Genomic DNA, 18,943 nt, shown 5'->3' with positions numbered 1-18,943 from the left:
CACCGACCTCCATGGGATAGCCGACAGTACGGCGCTGCATGTAGCACTCCACCTATCGTATTAGATTGTCACCGGTCGCCAGAAAAGTTCTGGTGCAGAGTCCTGGTGGAGGCTGCAACAGGCTGCTCGACCTTTAAGTCAGCACACGTTTGCAGTCACTGTCGACAATGGGCGGTAAGGAATGGTATTGTCGCCTATGATGACGGAGTGCGTCAGTGGGAGTCTAGGTGAATTTGTTGTGAGGCTTTAATTGGCGAAAGCTTTGTTTATGGGCGACGACTGGCCGAGTTATGGCAGAGCAGACGAATGAAGAAACCATTGTGTGGAAAACGTTTCCAGAACGGCGATGAGGTGATTTTCGGGGTGTGGAGTTTCATAACCAGCGAAAGTGCAGAATTCTGCAACTAGTGTCCCCGTCAAGTCATCCATCATGGGAAAAAATGTGTCACATCGGAGGGTGAATAAGTACAGAAAGACTACCGCCAACACTGAGGGGCATAAATGTTGTTCGTTGTGTCGTGCACTGTTACCACGGCCTTAATGCTCTCCTCAAAACCAGAAGTTTGTCAAGAAATTTCAAAATAAACTTCTACAAAACACTCCTACAGCCAGTAATAGTATATGGAAGTGCCGCCTGAAGTACAACCAAGCAAGATCTGAACAGACTGATGATATTTGAAAGGAAAGTCCTTTGGAAAATTTTTGGACCAGTTTACGATAATGAGAGTGAAAAATTGGAGGATTCGTCACAATACAGATGTGTGATATTTACAAAGAGCCGAACATCGTGGTTATAATGAAGACACGACGACTCCAGTGGGCAGGGCATGTAGCTCGAATGCAGGACAACCGATGGCCGAAAACTGTACTCAACACCAAGCCAACTGGAAGGAGGCCCTTAGGACGACCTAGAACTCGATGGAGTGACTGCGTATCCAAAGGCCTTCAGAGAGCGGAACTGCTGGAAGGATGGCAGAACGTGCGGCTGGTCCCAGCGGAGGTTCGAGTCCTTCCTCGGGCATGGGTGTGTGTGTCTGTCCTTAGGATAACTTAGTTTAAGTAGTGTGTAAGCTTAGGGACTGATGACCTTAGCAGTTACGTCCCATAAGATTTCACACACATTTGAACATTTTTTTGATGGCGGAAAGGAGCCGAAGAGAAGCTGAAGTGAAGGTAATCTCTCAAAGCAGCGATCCATTGGGCTTGATCGCGTAAAGTACGTATGTAATGTCGTGCACTATGGTACATCCACGTTGCATTCCTTGTATCCGTGTTTGTCGGCACCCAGCCAAATATCCTCAGGGAGAATGTGAGGACTTCTGCCTCACCAAAGATTGTCAGCGCGATGGTCATTCTTGCATCTTGACTTGACGAGGCAGTAGTGAGTGGCGTGCCAAAAGAGATGCTGCCAACAGTTAACACTGGACATCGAAATTGGACAACGTCATCTTTCAGAGTAGTTCCCTGTCCACATATAGCATCACGATGAGCATATACGTGTGTAGAGCCGGCCGCTGTGATCGAGCGGCTCTAGGCGCTTCACTTCAGAACCGCGCTGCTTCTACGGTCGCAGGTTCAAAAATGGTTCAAATGGCTCTGAGAACTATGGGACTTAGCATCTGTGGTCATCAGTCCCCTAGAACTTAGAACTACTTAAACCTAACTAACCTAAGGGCACCACACACATCCATGCCCGAGGCAGGATTCGAACCTGCGACCGCAGCAGTCGCGCGGTTCCGGACTGAGCGCCTAGAACCGCGAGACCACCGCGGCCGGCTGGTCGCAGGTTCGAATTCTGCCTCGGGCATGGATTTCTGCAAACAGGCGTTGATATACATCATTGGGGCAATGTTGAAAATGTGTGCCCCCACCGGGACTCGAACCAGGGATCTCCTGCTTACACGGCAGACGTTCTATCCATCTGAGCCACCGAGGGCACAAAGGATAGTGCGCCTGCAGAGTCTTATCAAATGTTCAAATGTGTGTGAAATCTTATGGGACTTAACTGCTAAGGTCATCAGTCCCTAAGTTTACACACTACTTAACCTAAATTATCCTAAGGACAAACACACACACCCATGCCCGAGGGAGGACTCGAACCTCCGCCGGGACCAGCCGCACAGACCATGACTGCAGCGCCTTAGACCGCTCGGCTAATCCCTCGCGGCAGAGTCTTATCCCTTGCACGCTCTCCGTGCTAGGGTGTCGATTTAATTATCATTTTATTCTAGAGAAGCTGAATGGTCATCAATGGTATCTGTTCTTTCGGGAACAAATATTACCTTCATTTATAGTTAAAATACGGCTAACCGGCCTTTGACCTTGTGCGAACGCACACGCTATGCCCCAAGTCGTACGGGACTTCGTAGATTAATCTGTCACGAGTAATGAGTGTGATGGGCAAATATTTATTAGGCGCAGCACCGCTGGAACCGGGTTTAACAGTATAAACAATGGGGGTGAGAGAACTGCTGTGCGCCCTTAACGCCTCGCTGCAGGAAAGCACTACCCACGGACACCAGCTGCCAGTTTTCTATTCCCTTCCAGTCACCAACGAGAGCTTGCTTACCAGTCACTTACCAGAGGGGCACAGGCAACAGGCCGATATGCTACCTTCTACTAATCACCTAAGAGTTGCCTTCCAGTCAGTAATCAGTGTAGCGTGGACATTTTGGGAATGTGGGTCACACGGGGAGCGTGCAAGGCATAAGTCCCTTCAGGCGCACAATCCTCTGTGCCTTCGATGGCTCAGATGGGCAGGGCGTCTGCCATGTAAGCAGGAGATTCCAGGTTCGAGTCCCAGTCGGGACACACATTTTGAATATGTCCCCAATGATGTATATCAACTCCTGTTTGCAGCTAGGGTGTCGATTTAATTATCATTTCTTGGGTGTGTGTGATGTCCTTAGGTTAGTTAGGTTTAAGTAGTTCTAAGTCTAGGGGACAGATGACCTCAGATGTTAAGTCCCATAGTTAAGTCTAGGGCTTAGAACGCCTGGAGTGTACAAGATACCATGTCAATGTGGCTGTTACTACGTCGGCTAAACAGTACGCACTGTGGGGCAACGCGGGACGGAACACGAGAGGTGCTTGCGCCTACGCTATCCAGAAAAATCAGCAGTGGCAGAACACGCCTTAGAAAATGGACACCGAATTCTATTCGACGAAGGGATTTTGGCATAGCGTCAAAAAAGAAGCTATTGAAATAAAAACCTCTGAAAACACCATCAACAAGGACGGCGGTTTACAGCTCAGCACTGCGTGCGGTCCGACCAGAGAGAGGTCAAAACGGTCACGACTGACGCAGGATGAAAACATTACCATATCTGGCTATTAAGAGAGCACTAGTGACATCACAGCCAGCAGTGCCGCTATATAATGACGCGGCCACGGCGACACAGCAGTCAGTCTTACTACTTGACAATGACTGAGGAGTGCTAGGTCCAAAGCTCGTGAGATTTTAACCAACTGACGCGGCTGGAAGCCCGAGAAAATTTTATAAAGTCCCATAGTGCTTAGAGCCATTTGAACGTATGTGGAGACTGTGAGGACAACGAACGCTCCCACATTGCATTCGTCATTGTCATGAGGGGCCAGCACCTGGCGAGATGGTACAGTGTACTATTGGGTACACAACACGACCACATCTGGATTGCACAGCCGGTAGTCCGGACAGCAGCCATTGCATTTCTCTCGTGTTAAGGCCAGTGACCGAGCCCTGCCTTCGAGATATCTCTAACGTTATTTTTTAGCAAGATAACGTAAGATAACGTGTTGCCTATGCTGTCCTGACCTACATTGGAAGATAGAGTGTTCAGCTGTTCCCCCGACCATCACGTTCTCTAGATAACTGACCAGCGAAAAATATCTGATCATGGGATGCCGAGAGACGCTGACGCCACCACACATTAGCCGCTGCGATTCGTGAACTCTGGCATACAGCTAAAGCAGCATGGAAAAGCGTACCTGCATGTGTCATGCGAGCTCAGTTCGATTCGATGTCCATCTGGTTTAGAGCCGCTGTTGCTGCCGTACATGACAGCTTTCTGTTCTAAATTTCGCACACTGTGTGTAGCCCAAAACCACCTACAAATCTAATCGTGTGTTCTTACTGCCGTTTACACACAGTAAGAAAATTTCGTTATTTCATGTTCTTCCTGGTACTGGATTTTTTAATGGCCAGGAGTGTGGACACTTAGCAGTAAAACATACATGGGCATTACTCGTCCGGTGGAAAAACCACTTGTTATTTACGTGCTTGCGTGTTTCGTAACCCGATGTGGTGGCTCCTTTCCAGACTGTGTAGTTTAATCTGAGATGTGCTGTCACTGGAGCTGCACGACCTCGCCGTGGGCAGGCCGCAAATGCGGAACACGGCCGCACACATGCGAGCGGCGGTGACAGCGGCTCCGACACGGCGTCGGCCTGGCAGCGGGGAAACAGAGACGCGAACACACGTACCCCTCCCTCCCTGCCCCACTGTGCCCTGTGAGGCGCGGCGCGGCGCGGCGCGGCGTCGTGTTTCAGGAAGCGAGCAGAGTGCAGCGCCCCACCCCGCCTGTCGCCTCGCCGCTCCCACACAGCACAGCACAGCACAGCGCAGCACGGCGTGACGTGCCGGGCGCCTCCTCCCCGTCCCGTCCAGCTAGCGCCACGCCGTGGCTAGTTATTCACGGCTCACACGTATCGCTTTTACATTATACAACAATATGTGGCGCAGCTTGTAGTGACCTTGTCGTTTCGGGACGACGGCGTCGATTTTCTATTTCTGTGGTGCTACCTTTATGCTCACTATTCATTCACGTCAGTTATAATTGCTAAGTTCTCATTTCAACCAAGGCAATAAGTGAATAAACATCACGTATATAGGTGGCCTAGGCTGAAAATAGTCTTAAAGCGTTACCTGTAATCTTCACTCCGCCTTAGATAAAATAATTTGTGGTATTGGGCCGCGTCATTGTAAACAACAAAATTCCCGACGTTTCGAATGACCTGCTGCAGTCTTCTTCAGGGCCGTCCACAGTCGTATGCTGATGAACGTCTTCCTTTATGTACTGTCATTTTCGGTTTCCTGGTGGCTACCGATGACGCGTATCTGAGATTCTATCATATGCGGTTTTGTCCCGCATTATGCGCGGGGTTGGCGTGGTTAAATCGGATTTGGCATGTTAAATTGAAGGGGTGGCCCGATGCCCTTCCTGCCGCCACCCCGTACCCCCCGGGATGGAATCAGAGTACCTCATCAGTCTATGTCTACTGTAGATCATGAAAAAGAGCAGATGTGTTTCAAATGTCTGTGAGTCGTGTAACTGAGGCGGGAAGTGGGGACCAGCCCGGTATTCACCCAGAGGGATGTGGAAAACCGCCGAAAAACCACACCCAGGCTGGTCTGCACACCGGCCCTCGTCGTTAATCCAGCGGGCGGATTCGATCCGGGGCCAGCGCGCCTACCCGAGTCCAGGAAGCAGCGCATTAGCGCTCTCGGCTAACCTGACGGGTTGACGCGTATCTGAGATGTCACTGCATAATTTGAAGAGGTTGTTATTGTGGGGTGGCGCGGGGAGGGGGGAAAGCGGCGGGGTGGCTGTACGGTACGCTATCGCCTACGCTACACTGATTACTGATTGGAAGGCAACTCTTAGGTGATTAGTAGAAGGTAGCATATCGGCCTGTTGCCTGTGCCCCTCTGGTAAGTGACTGGCAAGCAAGCTCTCGTTGGTGACTGGAAGGGAATAGAAAACTGGCAGCTGGTGTCCGGGGTTAGTGCTTTCCTGCAGCGAGGCGTTAAGGGCGCACAGCAGGTCTCTCGCCGCCACTGCTTATACTGTTAAACCCGGGTCCAGCAGTGCTGCTGACTGCAAAACACACGCGGTTCGCAGGGATGGAATCTCTGGCAACCAGGCCATGGGTAACTTCTAGCCATCCTCACTGTTCATGTTGTTAGGGCATTGAATTATTTCAATAGCCTTTATTTTCCGTTCCTGCAGCCACAGCTGCCACACAAGCACGAGAGGTTCTTGAAATTTGATAGGGCGGCCACCTTCCTGGTGGTTTTCTGTAACTGATGACTTCTTGTTCTGTCACAATCGTAGATAACGTGAGTTTAATCGCTCTCGCAGCGGCACCACTTGACCCGGGTTTATCAGTATATACAGTGGCTGCGAGAGAACTGCCGTGCCACCCTAACGCCTCTTTACGGGAAAACACTACCCCCTTCTAGTAACCAACGAGAGGCTGCCTACCAATCTCTTACCAGAGTGGCGCAGGCTACACCCAGCCGATACACTACCTTCTGCCATTCATCTAGTAGACTTGTCTTCCAATTAGCCACCAGGATAGCACAGGCAATAACGTACCGTACAGCCCCTTCCCCCCCCCCCCCCCCCCCCGCGTAATAATCTCCTCAAATAGTCCAGTGACATCTCACATATGTGACGCCGGCAGCCACCAGAAAACCGAAAATGACAGTATATAAAGGAAATTATTCGTCAGTATACAACTGTGAACCTCCCTGAAGAGGACCGCAGCAAGTCGGTCGGTATGTCGGTAATTTAGTTGCTTTAGTAGTTTACAATAATGCGGCCCAATATCCAAAATTATTTTATCCAAATTGATACCTACCGTAGAAGCCTATGATCTTATAGTCCGTCTGTTCACATTTCAGCCCCTTCTGCTGAAAGATACTCTGCTAGATACTTTCCTGTTTCCAACAATAAGGCAGTGCACTGTGCTTTTGTGTAAAAATTTGTCTTATCCTAATAAACAATTTGACGATTGTTCTGCTATAACTTATTTATATTAACAAATAATATTTCCACCCTCAAAACAAACCATTTTACGTTTGTTTCTCACAGCTCCGGGCTCATCTTGATTTGTAAAGTCTAACCCAGCACTACAGTTCATCACTAAGAATCTCATTAACTATCGGCCTCCAGTTTGGATTCTTTTTTTGCTCATCCTTAAGTGGAAAGTTCCAGTAGCGTTCCAATCGTCGGTACTCCATACAGGCGGCACACAGAAAATTCATGCAAAAAATCGAAATCTCAGAGGCATTTAAACACAGTCATTCAAGTCTTGTTTGGTCATTATACGAAAAGTGAATAACAAAGACCATAAATGAACAATAATATGATCCCAGTCCTGAATCAACTCAGCCTGCTAGTGCAGGCATCCGAGACTGCTGCCACTAATTCACACAGTGCACGTCAGACTCTCTAACGGTACCTGCATCAGATGGCACTCGCCCCGTTTAAAACACGGTGACCTGTGTATGGCTCATTCACTGTTCTTTTAATAATTCTGCGCTGTCCAGGTATGTTCGAGGCCCACGAGAAAGACAGGCCGCGGCGCTTACGTCACAACACGTGACACAACTGGTCTTACGAGTGCCAGCAGCCGTCTTCGGAGCGAGTGTCTTTTCCACATGAGTGTAATAATTCTTAAGTGTGCGTTTAAATGTACGCAAGCTCTCGATAGCACACGAAAAAGTTAAGACCTTTAGTGGGTACCTTTACATTGACATATTGATTTCCTGTGGGCCCTGAGTGAATCCGAGCGTTCGCGAAGTATGGTGGACAAGCCGGTTAGTGTGACGTCACAAGTTCGTTGCAGGGCCCATATTTCTGGTGGGCCCCAGGAACGTTCTGAACTACGCTCGTGCTCGCTGGTTTTATCACACAGCTCACTCGGCTAAAAGCCAAGAAAAATCTCCAGAGTAAACTAAAATTTCTCATAATTTTCCCAATTGGTACTCTAAAACAATCGTCGTTTTGAGACCTTAATTTTTCCCGGCTAACTGAATGTTCAAATAACTTACGGGTTTGCTGCCGGGTGACGTCGTGGACCACTGCTGATATTTCAAAAGGAGCACACCATGCCATTCTTAAGAGACAAATGCAAGGAGGAAGCGATGTGCAAGGAAATTTAATACCTCGGTTCACAGAGGAGAAACAAGGAAGATACCACACACAGAACAAGTGTCAACACAAACAAAGAAAACAACATTAGAAATATCGATAATGACTATTAATCAACCGGGGAGGTAGCACTAATTCTGTCCCTCTGTTTTTTTATGAGAGTCAGAGCCGGATTTCAAGCAGAATTAAACAAAATCCACCATCTCAGTTTATAATGTTGCTTGATAGTTTAATTTCAACAGCTTCCTTAATAACACTTTCCCAATAGCTGGACGTGCAAGCCAGAATCTCCGTGTTGTTGTATTCCATAGGATGACCGGTGTTAATAGTGGATTTGCTCGGCTGTTGTAAGCGTGTGTGATGCTTATGTTCAATACACCGGTTTTCCACAGTCCTGATTGACCAATATATGACATGCCAGAACTGCAAGGAATACGATAGACACCAGTCTTACGCAAACCAAGATAATCTTTCACGGACGCAAACGGGGCCTAAATCTTAGAAGGTGATCGAAAAACTTATTTCACATCATATTTCTGCAAAATAGGGCCAATCCTGTTGGAAATGCTTCCTGCGTAAGGCAAAAAGGCCGTAGACTTCGGTGCCATTTCGTTGCTATCGTCACTCACTCTTTGCACAGAACGCTGATAGCGCAACGCACGTTTGATCTGCCTCTCACTATAACCATTCAGACGAAAGATGACTTCGAGATCTGATAGGTCAGCTGCCAGACTTTCAGGGCTTGAGATAACGTGGGCCCTGTGAACCAAGTTACTTCAGAATATTGCAGTAACAAAGTTAAAAAAAAAAAAAAAGAGGACAAGTGAGTTTCAAAACATGTAACGTCAGTTACCGCATCTTTTGACTACCTTGACTTAGAAGCTTCAATTTTTTGCACCGAAAGGGGTCCATAGACCTTACTATATAATACAAATTTCAACTTGATACCTCTATCCGTCCCTGAGAAAAAGGGGTATGCACAAGTCGACAGATACACAGACAGACAGACAACAAAGTGATCCTATAACCATTCAGTTTTCACCGACTGACGTATGGAGTCCTAAAAAAGTTAGAACTTCAATAACTTACTTTGTGAGTAAGGTGGCGAAATTTCTGATTTCTAGATTACTTTAAATATTTTTTCATACTGTCAACGTTTTTATTTTCCTTAATAATTATGAAAATAAAGATATTTTAAAATGAAACGACCAAGTAGAATAAAAATGTGTGCCGGAACGGGATTGGAACCTGGGATCTTGGCCTTTAGCCACCAAGCGCTGTACAACATGAGTTAATCAAGCAGGACTCAGCAGCCGTCCTCACAGCTTTACTTCCGCCTGTGCCTTACGTCCTACCTAACAATCTTCCTGCAAAACTTACCGGACTATAGCCCCTGGAAGGGAAGATACTGCGGAGATGTGGCTTAGTCATGACTTTCAGGACAAAGTTTTGACTTTCAGTTACACCCAGAACATTTATTATTTCACATCGAATTAATTAAGCACAGAAATACACAGAGTCATTGTCAAACTCCGTACAACATTCCATCTGTGTTGCGAACCTGGGATCCTTACTGACTGAGCGATCCAACAAGCACTACTCTCAATTCTGCTAGTGCCTGTATCATAATTTCCAAACTTCATAGAAGCTCGGCTAGACACCTTGCCCGATTAGCCGGTTTTGGAAGAAAGCATATCGCTGAGAAAATGCTTAGCCATAGCTCAGGGACAAGACAGGTAATCTTGCAATACACGCAGGAGTGGTTCCATAAATTTGGGAAAGTAAAAGAGCTGACAGGGATGAAGCTGCGAAGACGGGTCCAGCGTCGTGACAGGATTGCTCGGTCGGTTACAGCATTTCCCGAAACTGGCAAGACAGTTTCAGACCGCTCCATACTTCATCGCAGACTGAAATAATCGTTCTTAAGCCCACTACGTTCCTACGTTTGAATGTAGTGATATAACGAGGGCATAATAGGGGCAGCTAAATATAAAAAATTGATAAGGTGCGCGAGCTTCAAGAAATGTAAATTCTGAAACAACAGTGAGCAGCTCGGCTAGGGACCAATCTCCATCGCTTCAGTCCTTTTTATGCTGATAATGGCAGTGCAGAGTCCATAATCTTAAGACTGTTCTAAATTCACTCTGCTGATGAGCTTAAAGACCAGTGCATATAGGTGGCCGCACAAGCGCCGTGAAGCGATAGTGTCTGACACCCTTAACACTGGTGGCTTGGGACAGTTGCTGTACAGGCAGACCTTTTAGTTGCCAGCCATGCAGCTACTAACAGTAGAATAATAACGCGCTGTAAGACAGGCAAGTGTTTGTGCAGACGAATAATATCTGCAGTTACTGAACACATTTGGAACAAAAAACCACCCAGTCGCGAAAGCCACAAGTTGAGTCTTTAGGAGGAAATCACTTGGCACTTTGAAAGCTTCGACATTCCTTCGCGGGAGACTGGGGAACAGTTCTCACTCGGCGTTAGCGGCTTTCTATTTTTATTGCGCTGCCGCCGCCTAGAAGGCAGCGGGAAGATTCGATTACTGAGAGGCTGGCGGGCGATGCGGAGGTGTAGTGTTTCCACAATAAGGCAGCGGCGAAGGAAGCGTGGCTTGGCGTGGCGTGACGTCACACGGCGGCAGCCAGGAGCCACGGCCGCCGCCCCGCCCTGTCTCATCCCTCATCTCGTGGGACGTGCTTCCAGGGACCGTTCTGACGACTTTGAAACGAGTTACTGCGTCGGGGCTAAGGCAAACACATGATCTTGCTACTCTGTTGTGGTTGAAAACTTCAGTAACAACATTCTAAGCGCCTTTGTGGAAACAAAAAGTTCGATGATTGATGTTACGCAGCAAAGAAAACGTGAAGGATCAATGACAATAATTTAAGAGAAATTAGACAGGTAAATTTGTAGCACAGTTGTGGGAGATGTTACAGACCTGCCCTATTTCCATAGCGATGTGTGAAGACCACTACGAAAGAAAAAGAGAGCCTCATCGCAGATTGAACAATACCAAAACCCTTGTTAACAAACAGAATTCGAACAATGTCAGCGTGAGTACAAGTAAATGGATGTAAGAAACGTTCAGTGAATTCAAAAGTTTTGGGCATATGTGAAGTCAGTCCGAGAATCATACAGGGTGTCCGAAAAGACTTTTCCTGATTACATAAATTGATAACTCAGGCTAGAAGAAGATACAAATATGAAACTTGTGTCGAATTGTTTACAACTATCAAACTTTTTTTCTGTTTTATGTTCGCAGTACGTAAGTAGTGGATGAGGTGTAGTGCCCAAGAAGCCATGTTAACCAATCAGGAGAAGGCACAGTGTGTCCTGTGGTACCATGAGACGCGATCACCAACCACAGTGCAGAGACACTTCCAGACAACATTTGGAAGAACGACCGCTACGGTCGCAGGTTCGAATCCTGCCTCGGGCATGGATGTGTGTGACGTCCTTAGGTTAGTTAGGTTTAATTAGTTCTAAGTTCTAGGCGACTGATGACCACAGAAGTTGAGTCGCATAGTGCTCAGAGCCATTTGAACCATCTGGAAGGAATCCACCTGATGTCAAGAGCATTAAAGCCTGGTATGAGAAGTTCAAGAACACAGGATCGGTTGCTGACCTTCCGAGGTCTGGTCGACCAAGAACATCAGCAGACAGGGTGGAAGCTGTAAGGCAGTCTTTTCTGCGAAGTCCGAAGAAATCGGTGCGCAGGGCCTCACGTGAATTACAGATGCCAAAACGCTCTCTCCATGACATTTTACATAAACGTTTATTGTTTCGTGCATACAAAGTGCAAATCGTTCAGGCCTTGTTGCCCAATGACAATACACGTCGATATGACTTTGCGGTCGAAATGCTATCACGTATTGAGGACGATGATGGTTATCTCAGACGAATTGTCTTTCCCGACGAAGCGACCTTTTTTGTCAGTGGAGTAGTGAATCGCCATAATGTGCGCATTTGGGGTTCACAAACCCCTGGCAGGTCATGGAGTGCACCAGAGGCAGTCCAAAGTTGAATGTTTGGTGCGCGCTATTGCACGATCGAATTATCGGGCCATTCTTCTTCGCTGAGGCTACCATCACATCTGCAGTGTATCTGGACATGTTGCAACTGTATGCTGTTCCTCAGCTGCTTCAGTATCACCCCGATGTCTTGTTTCAGCAAGATCTCGATATGACCTTTCCTGGGCGATGGATTGGTCGTGATGGGCCAACGGTTTGGCCTCCATGCTCTCCTGACATAATCCCATTAGACTTTTTTTTATGCGGTTATGTCAAGGACGAGGTTTACCGAACACCTGTACCAGATCTTGAAACCCTGCGGCAACGGATAACCACAATCGTTGAATCGATCCCTCCAGTGATGTTGGCTAATGTGTGGACGGAAACTGAATATTGCCTAGATGTGCTACGTGCTACCAAGAGTGCTCATGTGGAAGTTTATTGATGTGTGAAAAAAACTTTGAGAGTTTGCAAACAATTAGACACCAGTTTCATATTTGCATCTTACTTCTAGCCTGAGTTATCAATTTATGTAATCAGGGAAAGACTTTTCGGACACCCTGTGCTTCATCAGGCAGTCACTGACCACACTGCCAACGAAATGAACGATTTCAGACAGGCCGAAATACTTATTTCTGTCTTTCGAGATGTTTCACTGAAGTACAACGTTTCCGTTTTTCACCCGTACATCAGTTGTTCAGAACTTGCTGGAGGATATAGCTTGACAGTCAGTGTTAACAGCGTAAAGTGTTTCATCCTGTTGCCAATATGTAATTAAAATGGCAGCTGCCAGGTAGACATCAGCTACAACCCATGAGGTATACAATCAATATAGAGAGGCTATCTATGCATTACAGCGCTATGGATGGCAGTAACGAGCAACACTGGCCACCATAGCCGGCCGGTGTGGCCGAGCGGTTCTAGGCGCTTCAGTCTGGAACCGCGCGACGGCTACGGTCGCAGGTTCGAATCCTGCCTCGCGCATAGATGTGTGTGATGTCCTTAGGTTATTTAGGTTTAAGTAGTTCTAAGTTCTAGGGGACTGATGACCTCAGATGTTAAGTCCCATAGTGCTCAGAGCCATTTGAACCATTTGAGAGCCATTTTGAACCATTTGAACTGGCCACCATATTTAGTAACCGAACACTTCAGCTGGGCAGATGCAGTAGATCTGGAAAACCATATACTTTTGTGATCGAAATAGAAACTAAAAGTATTTTGTTGATCATAAAGCCTGTTCAGTACATGTACTGTGTCCAGTTGTATTAATCGTAGTAATGAAAAGAGTTGGAATGTCGAACTTAGCTTGGTACCAGTATATATTTGCATGTAAAATTTCTTATACGGAACTGTCGAATTTGCCAAGTTTCTACATCATATTTTCTGGATATTCATGATCATTTGGAATGTCAGGCAGCTAACTTCATTGAAGAACATCTCCATACATCATTTAGTGCGTCTTACCGTATCGACATTACAACTATTTTTCCAGAGAAAAATTAGTGTTAATTAATAACTACAACAGGCACAGGGGCTACGCATGTATATAAATTCTAAGCTTGTCTTAATTACTACAGAACTCCTTTGTAAAACAAAGAGCTAAAATAACAATGGGTAACCAACATAAGGCAACAACAAGTGGCTGCCTACTCGGTATAGTTTTTGCGATCTTCTCACCTTAGGGCATCTAATAACCGCTCTTTTCCGAGAATAAAAACTTGACACAAGGTGAGATGAAACATGATAGTCCTATCTCTCATATGGAGGGCTGAAATCCACGCAAAAAATATGACCTTAGAAGAAAAATCTCTAGCCGACATAGCCCATATGGAATTCTCAAAAGCAACTATAATTAAGCCTTCGAATCCCGTATTAAAATCGTTATTTGCGACTAATATTGCCTGCTTTCTCTGTGTCTACCAACGATCTATATACATTATGCGATCAAATGTATCCGGACACCCAAAAACATACGTTTTTCACATTAGGTGCACTGTGCTGCCACTTACTGTCAGGTGCTACATATCAGCGACCTCAGCATTCATTAGATATCGTGAGAGAGCAGAATGGGGCGTTCCGCGGAACTCACGGACTTCGAACGTGGTCAGGTGATTGGGTGTCATTTGCGTCATACGTCTGTACGAGAGATTTCCACACTCCTATACAGCCCTAGGTCCACTGTTTCCGATGTGATAGTGATGTGGAAACATGAAGGGACACGTACAGCACAAAAGCGTACAGGCCAACCTTGTCTGTTGACTGACAGAGACCAGCGACAGTTGAGGAGCGTCGTAATGTGTAATAGGCAGACATCTATCCAGACCAATAGGACAGGCATTCCAAACTGCACCAGGATCCACTGCAAGTACTATGACAGTTAGGCGGGAGTTGAGAAAAATTGGTCGCATCACGCCGGTAAATGCAAAACGACGCCTCGCTTCGTGTAAGGAGCGTAAACACTGGACGATTGAACAATGGAAAAATGTTGTGTGGAGTGACGAATCACGGTACACAGTCTGGCGATACGATGGAAGGGTGTGGGTATGGCGAATGTCCGGTGAACGTCATCTGCCAGCGTGCGTAGAGCCAACAGGAAAATTCGGAGGCGATGGTGTTATGATGTGGTGGTGTTTTTCATGGAGGGGGCTGGCACCACTTGTTGTTTTGCCTGGCACTATCACAGCTCAGACCTACGTTGAAGTTTTAAGCACCTTCTTATTTCCCACTGTTGAAGAGCAATTCGAGGATGGTGATTGCACCTTTCAACACGATCGAGCTTCTGTTCATAACGCACAGCCTGTGGCGGAGTGGTGACACGACATAACATCTCTGTAATGGTCTGGCCTGCACAGAGATCAGATCTGAATCCTATAGAACACCATTGGGATGTTTTGGAACGCCGACTTCGTGCCAGGCCTCACCGACCGATATCGATACCTCTCCTCAGTGCAGCACTCTGTGCAGAATGGGCTGCCATTCTCCAAGAAACCTTCCATCACCTGATTGAACGTATCTCTGCGAGGGTGGAAGCTGTAAGGGTGAGCGAACACCATACTGAATACCAGCATTACCGATGGAGGGCGCCACAAACTTGTAAGTCATTTTCAGCCAGGTGTCCGGATACTTTTGATCCCATAGTATAACTATGTTTCTTTGCCAGATATATAAGACAGACCTTTCTAGCGCGAAACACGCTAAACGTAATGCAAGTCAAAGGTGTAATAACTGTAAGCGTTGTACGGAAATGCACCAGTATCTTTTGGGTAAGATACATCTGTAATTACAGAAACGCGCATGTTTACATTAAAGTCACCAGATTAATGTAGCAGCTCGCACATCGTAAACATTAAGCTTGAGATGCCATAATACACGAAAAAACCATTTTATATTTGGAAATTATTTGCGGCAAAGTGTTGTACGGACAATAAATAAAGAAAAATCGCAACTGGCAGTAGCAAATGTTCTTGCATGATTAAAAAAAACCGCATGATTCCGTCCTAGCAGACGTCTAAATCACATAACATGACGTTCCAAAACATGGCGGCTAAGTTTTCAGCCGCCTTCGAATGCGGCAGCGCCGTGGCCAGTGTACGTTGTTTATAGAGTGTGTTCAAAAAAAGTGTCGAATACTTTGAGAGGTGGTAGTACTTATCGAAACAAGAAAAGTAAGTCCAATAAACATGGACCCAGAAACGTATACTTTCCGAGATAAACACTAGTTTATAGGAAGGGCTGCGCGACGCTTGGTTGCAGATGTTACCACAGTCGTTTCATTGGGTCTCCGTCATATGTGTCGGCAGAGATTATGATGACTTACTCCCAGTGCTCTACCTACCATGAAGTTGTCAGCGGTCTGTTGTGTGGTTTGAGTCATGTTGTAGGCTACGTTAGTTTTCGTTTTTGGGCCTTATTGTGCAGTATTGTCAACCTTGGGTATGTATCATTGTGTTTTACCCTCTTTCAAACGCGGATTCACTTATGTGTTTACTGTTATTGCGCTGTTTGTACGTACAAATGGTGTAGTACATTTACATTTTCTCTCTTCCACCATTTGTTAGCAATGGAAGCCTACTACTCGACAAATGAAATGGCGGATATGATATTCTACTGTTGTTTAGCAAATGGACATAGCCTGCGAGCCTATGCCCTCTTCGCTGAAAAATATACAAAGTGCCGAGTGCCCTCTCTGGTAAGCTGTTCGGCCGACTTTTCTAGCGTCTGATGAAACAGGTACTCTTGCACCTCGGAAGGCTGACAGTTGAAGGCCCCGCACAGTCCGCACGCCTGACATCGAGCAGCGTGTGCTACTTTTGGTGGAAGAAACCCCAGGGACCAGTGTGCGAATATTGGCAGCACAAAACCCTGAGACCAGTGGGCGGCGATTAGAAGCAGCAGAAGGCGTGTCTCACTCTCTTATTTGGGGGATACTTCATGAACAATCGCTGTACCCCCATAATCTACAGTTCGTTCAGGCCCTAAGATCATCATGGGAGACGGCGGTTCTGCCAATGGCTGTTGCAGAAATGTGCCGCAGACCCACCATTCACATCCAAGATTTTATTTACCGATGAGGCAGTGTTCACAAGAGGTAGCGTTGTGGATTTCCATAACCAGCACGTATGGGCAGATGTAAATCCCCAAGCACTTCAGAAAAGAGGGCATCAACACCGATTCTCAGTCAACGTATGAGCAGGCGTACTTGGTAATAGATTAATAGGCTGTAGGTGCTATCACAAAGGTTAACTGGGGAGCACTATCCTGACTTTCTCAATGATGTATAGTCTACCTTGTTAGAGGCTGTGTCACTGTTACAACGAATGCAAATGTGATTAATTCATGATGGCGCACCAGCTTACTTTCGTCACACAAAATACATCTGACGCAGACATTTCAGAACCACTGAATTGGTTGGGAGGGCACATACCTTGGCCTCCTCGTTCTCCAGATCTCAACCCCCAAGAACTTTGTTTATGGTGGCAATTGAAGGAATTGGCCTACGCCACGCCAATCAACGAAGTGCGGACGCTACAGGGTCGTCTCTTCAATGTGTGTCAGCAGGTACAACAACTGGGTTTATTTCAAAGGGAGCGTCATTCCTTACGCCGGATGGCAGAGGGGTGCATTGTCATGACTGGACGCCACAGAGAGCATCTCATGTAAACACGTGTTTATCGCATAAAGAATGCATTTCCAGACCCATGTTTATTGGAATTAGCTCAGAAAGTATGTATCTCGAGACCCATGTTTATTGGACTTATTTTTCTTGTTTCCGTAGTACTACCACATCTCAAAGTATTCAGCACTTTTTTTAACACCCGTTATAGGTCGTTGACTACAACATTACCAATATTCGTGCAAGTCAGTACCTAACACCACACTGACAAAATAAGTATCTAATATTTGCATGAAAAAAAGGCTCGGAAAGGAGTTTATGGAAATATGTATGTAGCTCAACAAGTCTACGCAAAGGTGACGCAGTTGCCGCATATTGCGGACCGTTGTTTTGTGGGCGCAGAGCTAATGCCCGATAGCGTCCCAGATGTGTCCCATCGGATTCAGATCCCGTTAATTGGTGGCCAAGATATCTACGATTCTGGGCTTGTGACACGTACAGTCGTCCTCCTGGAAAAAGCCATCACCGTTGGGGAAGAAATCAGTCATTAAGGCAAGCAAGTGGTCTGCAATAATGTACACGTAATTCGCATCTTTCATGGACGTATCGATTACTACCATAGGTCTCATGGAAGTTCATTGAATGTCCCTCATACAACAATGCTGCCTTAAATGGCCTGTGTCTGCGGCGCAATGAATATTGGCGCAGCCAGTCGCCTGGATGAGAGTGTATCCAGACACGACACTCGATCTGTTGTGGAGACGGGGCAGATAGAGGGAGAAGAAGAGATGGTTAGAGGTGGAAGGAGTAGATGGATAGAGAGGAGGAGCAGATTGGTATAGAGAGTGGAGGAAGGAGTAGATGGACAGAGAGAGGAGTATATAGAGGTGGACAGAGAGAGGATCAGGAGGAAAGGAAAAGAAAATAGGGGTGGAGAAGGTGGACAGAGGGAGGGGCTGGAGGAGATTTATGGAGAGAGGGGGAAGGAGGAAATGGGCTAATAGAAATTTGGAATATATAGGGTGTCTCTCCTAAGAGTCATCATGCACCTTTTCTCTGGTATTTCGGCAAATATTAGCAATTCCTTTTTTTCTGTTTGTAGCAAGGAGTCATCTCAGACAAATAACGCTCATCACGTTTTTTGTGCGACTGTCAGTGTCGACTGAAAGCGTCGGTCTGTGTACGTTTACAAACAACAAACTTTACATGCCAATTCTATAGAGCGGTCACAAATTAGTCTAGTGCGATATTCCTGTTATCGATATCTATTAACAGGTGCAGTAAAACACGAAGAGCAGCCAGTACTCCAGCATCGACGGCACCACCCCGCCCCACTCTGACTGCTGCCGCCAAGCAGTAGCAGCACTGCTCAGCCACTATTGGAGCACTGGCTGCTCTTCATGTTTTACTGTCCTTGTTAACAAATGTCGGTAACAGGAATATCACACTAGCCTAATTTGGGACCTCACTAAAGAATGAGCATGTAAAATTACGACTTAAATATAATTTTGTTTGAAAAGGTACACAACCCGACTCTTTCTGTCAAGACTTAAGAGTCGCATGGAAGATGTGATGAGCATTATTTGTCTGAGATGTCTCCAGTTACACACAGCAAAAACTAAATTGCAATTTCTCTGCTGGAATACCAGAGAAAAAGCGCCTGAAAACTCTTATGAGAAACACCCTGTATGTGCTGGCATAAGCAGTCGCCAGCACACCGGTCGGCAAAGATGTAGCCAGAAGATCGATAGGAGGCGCTGGATCAAGCGCGCCTATCAAGAGAGAAGCCAAAGACAGACACCCCAGCAACGTGCCGCCAACGCCCTCTCAACTGCGGGTATTTAGATCGCCGCGGCGGACCGAAGGGCTCAGTCTCAGACAGTCTCATTCTCAGTCACTGT

Source organism: Schistocerca americana, chromosome 1 (assembly GCF_021461395.2).
Source record: "Schistocerca americana isolate TAMUIC-IGC-003095 chromosome 1, iqSchAmer2.1, whole genome shotgun sequence".
Lineage (NCBI taxonomy): Eukaryota > Metazoa > Arthropoda > Insecta > Orthoptera > Acrididae > Schistocerca > Schistocerca americana.
The sequence above is the reverse complement of the archived record's forward strand: the minus strand, read 5'-3'. Positions refer to the sequence as shown.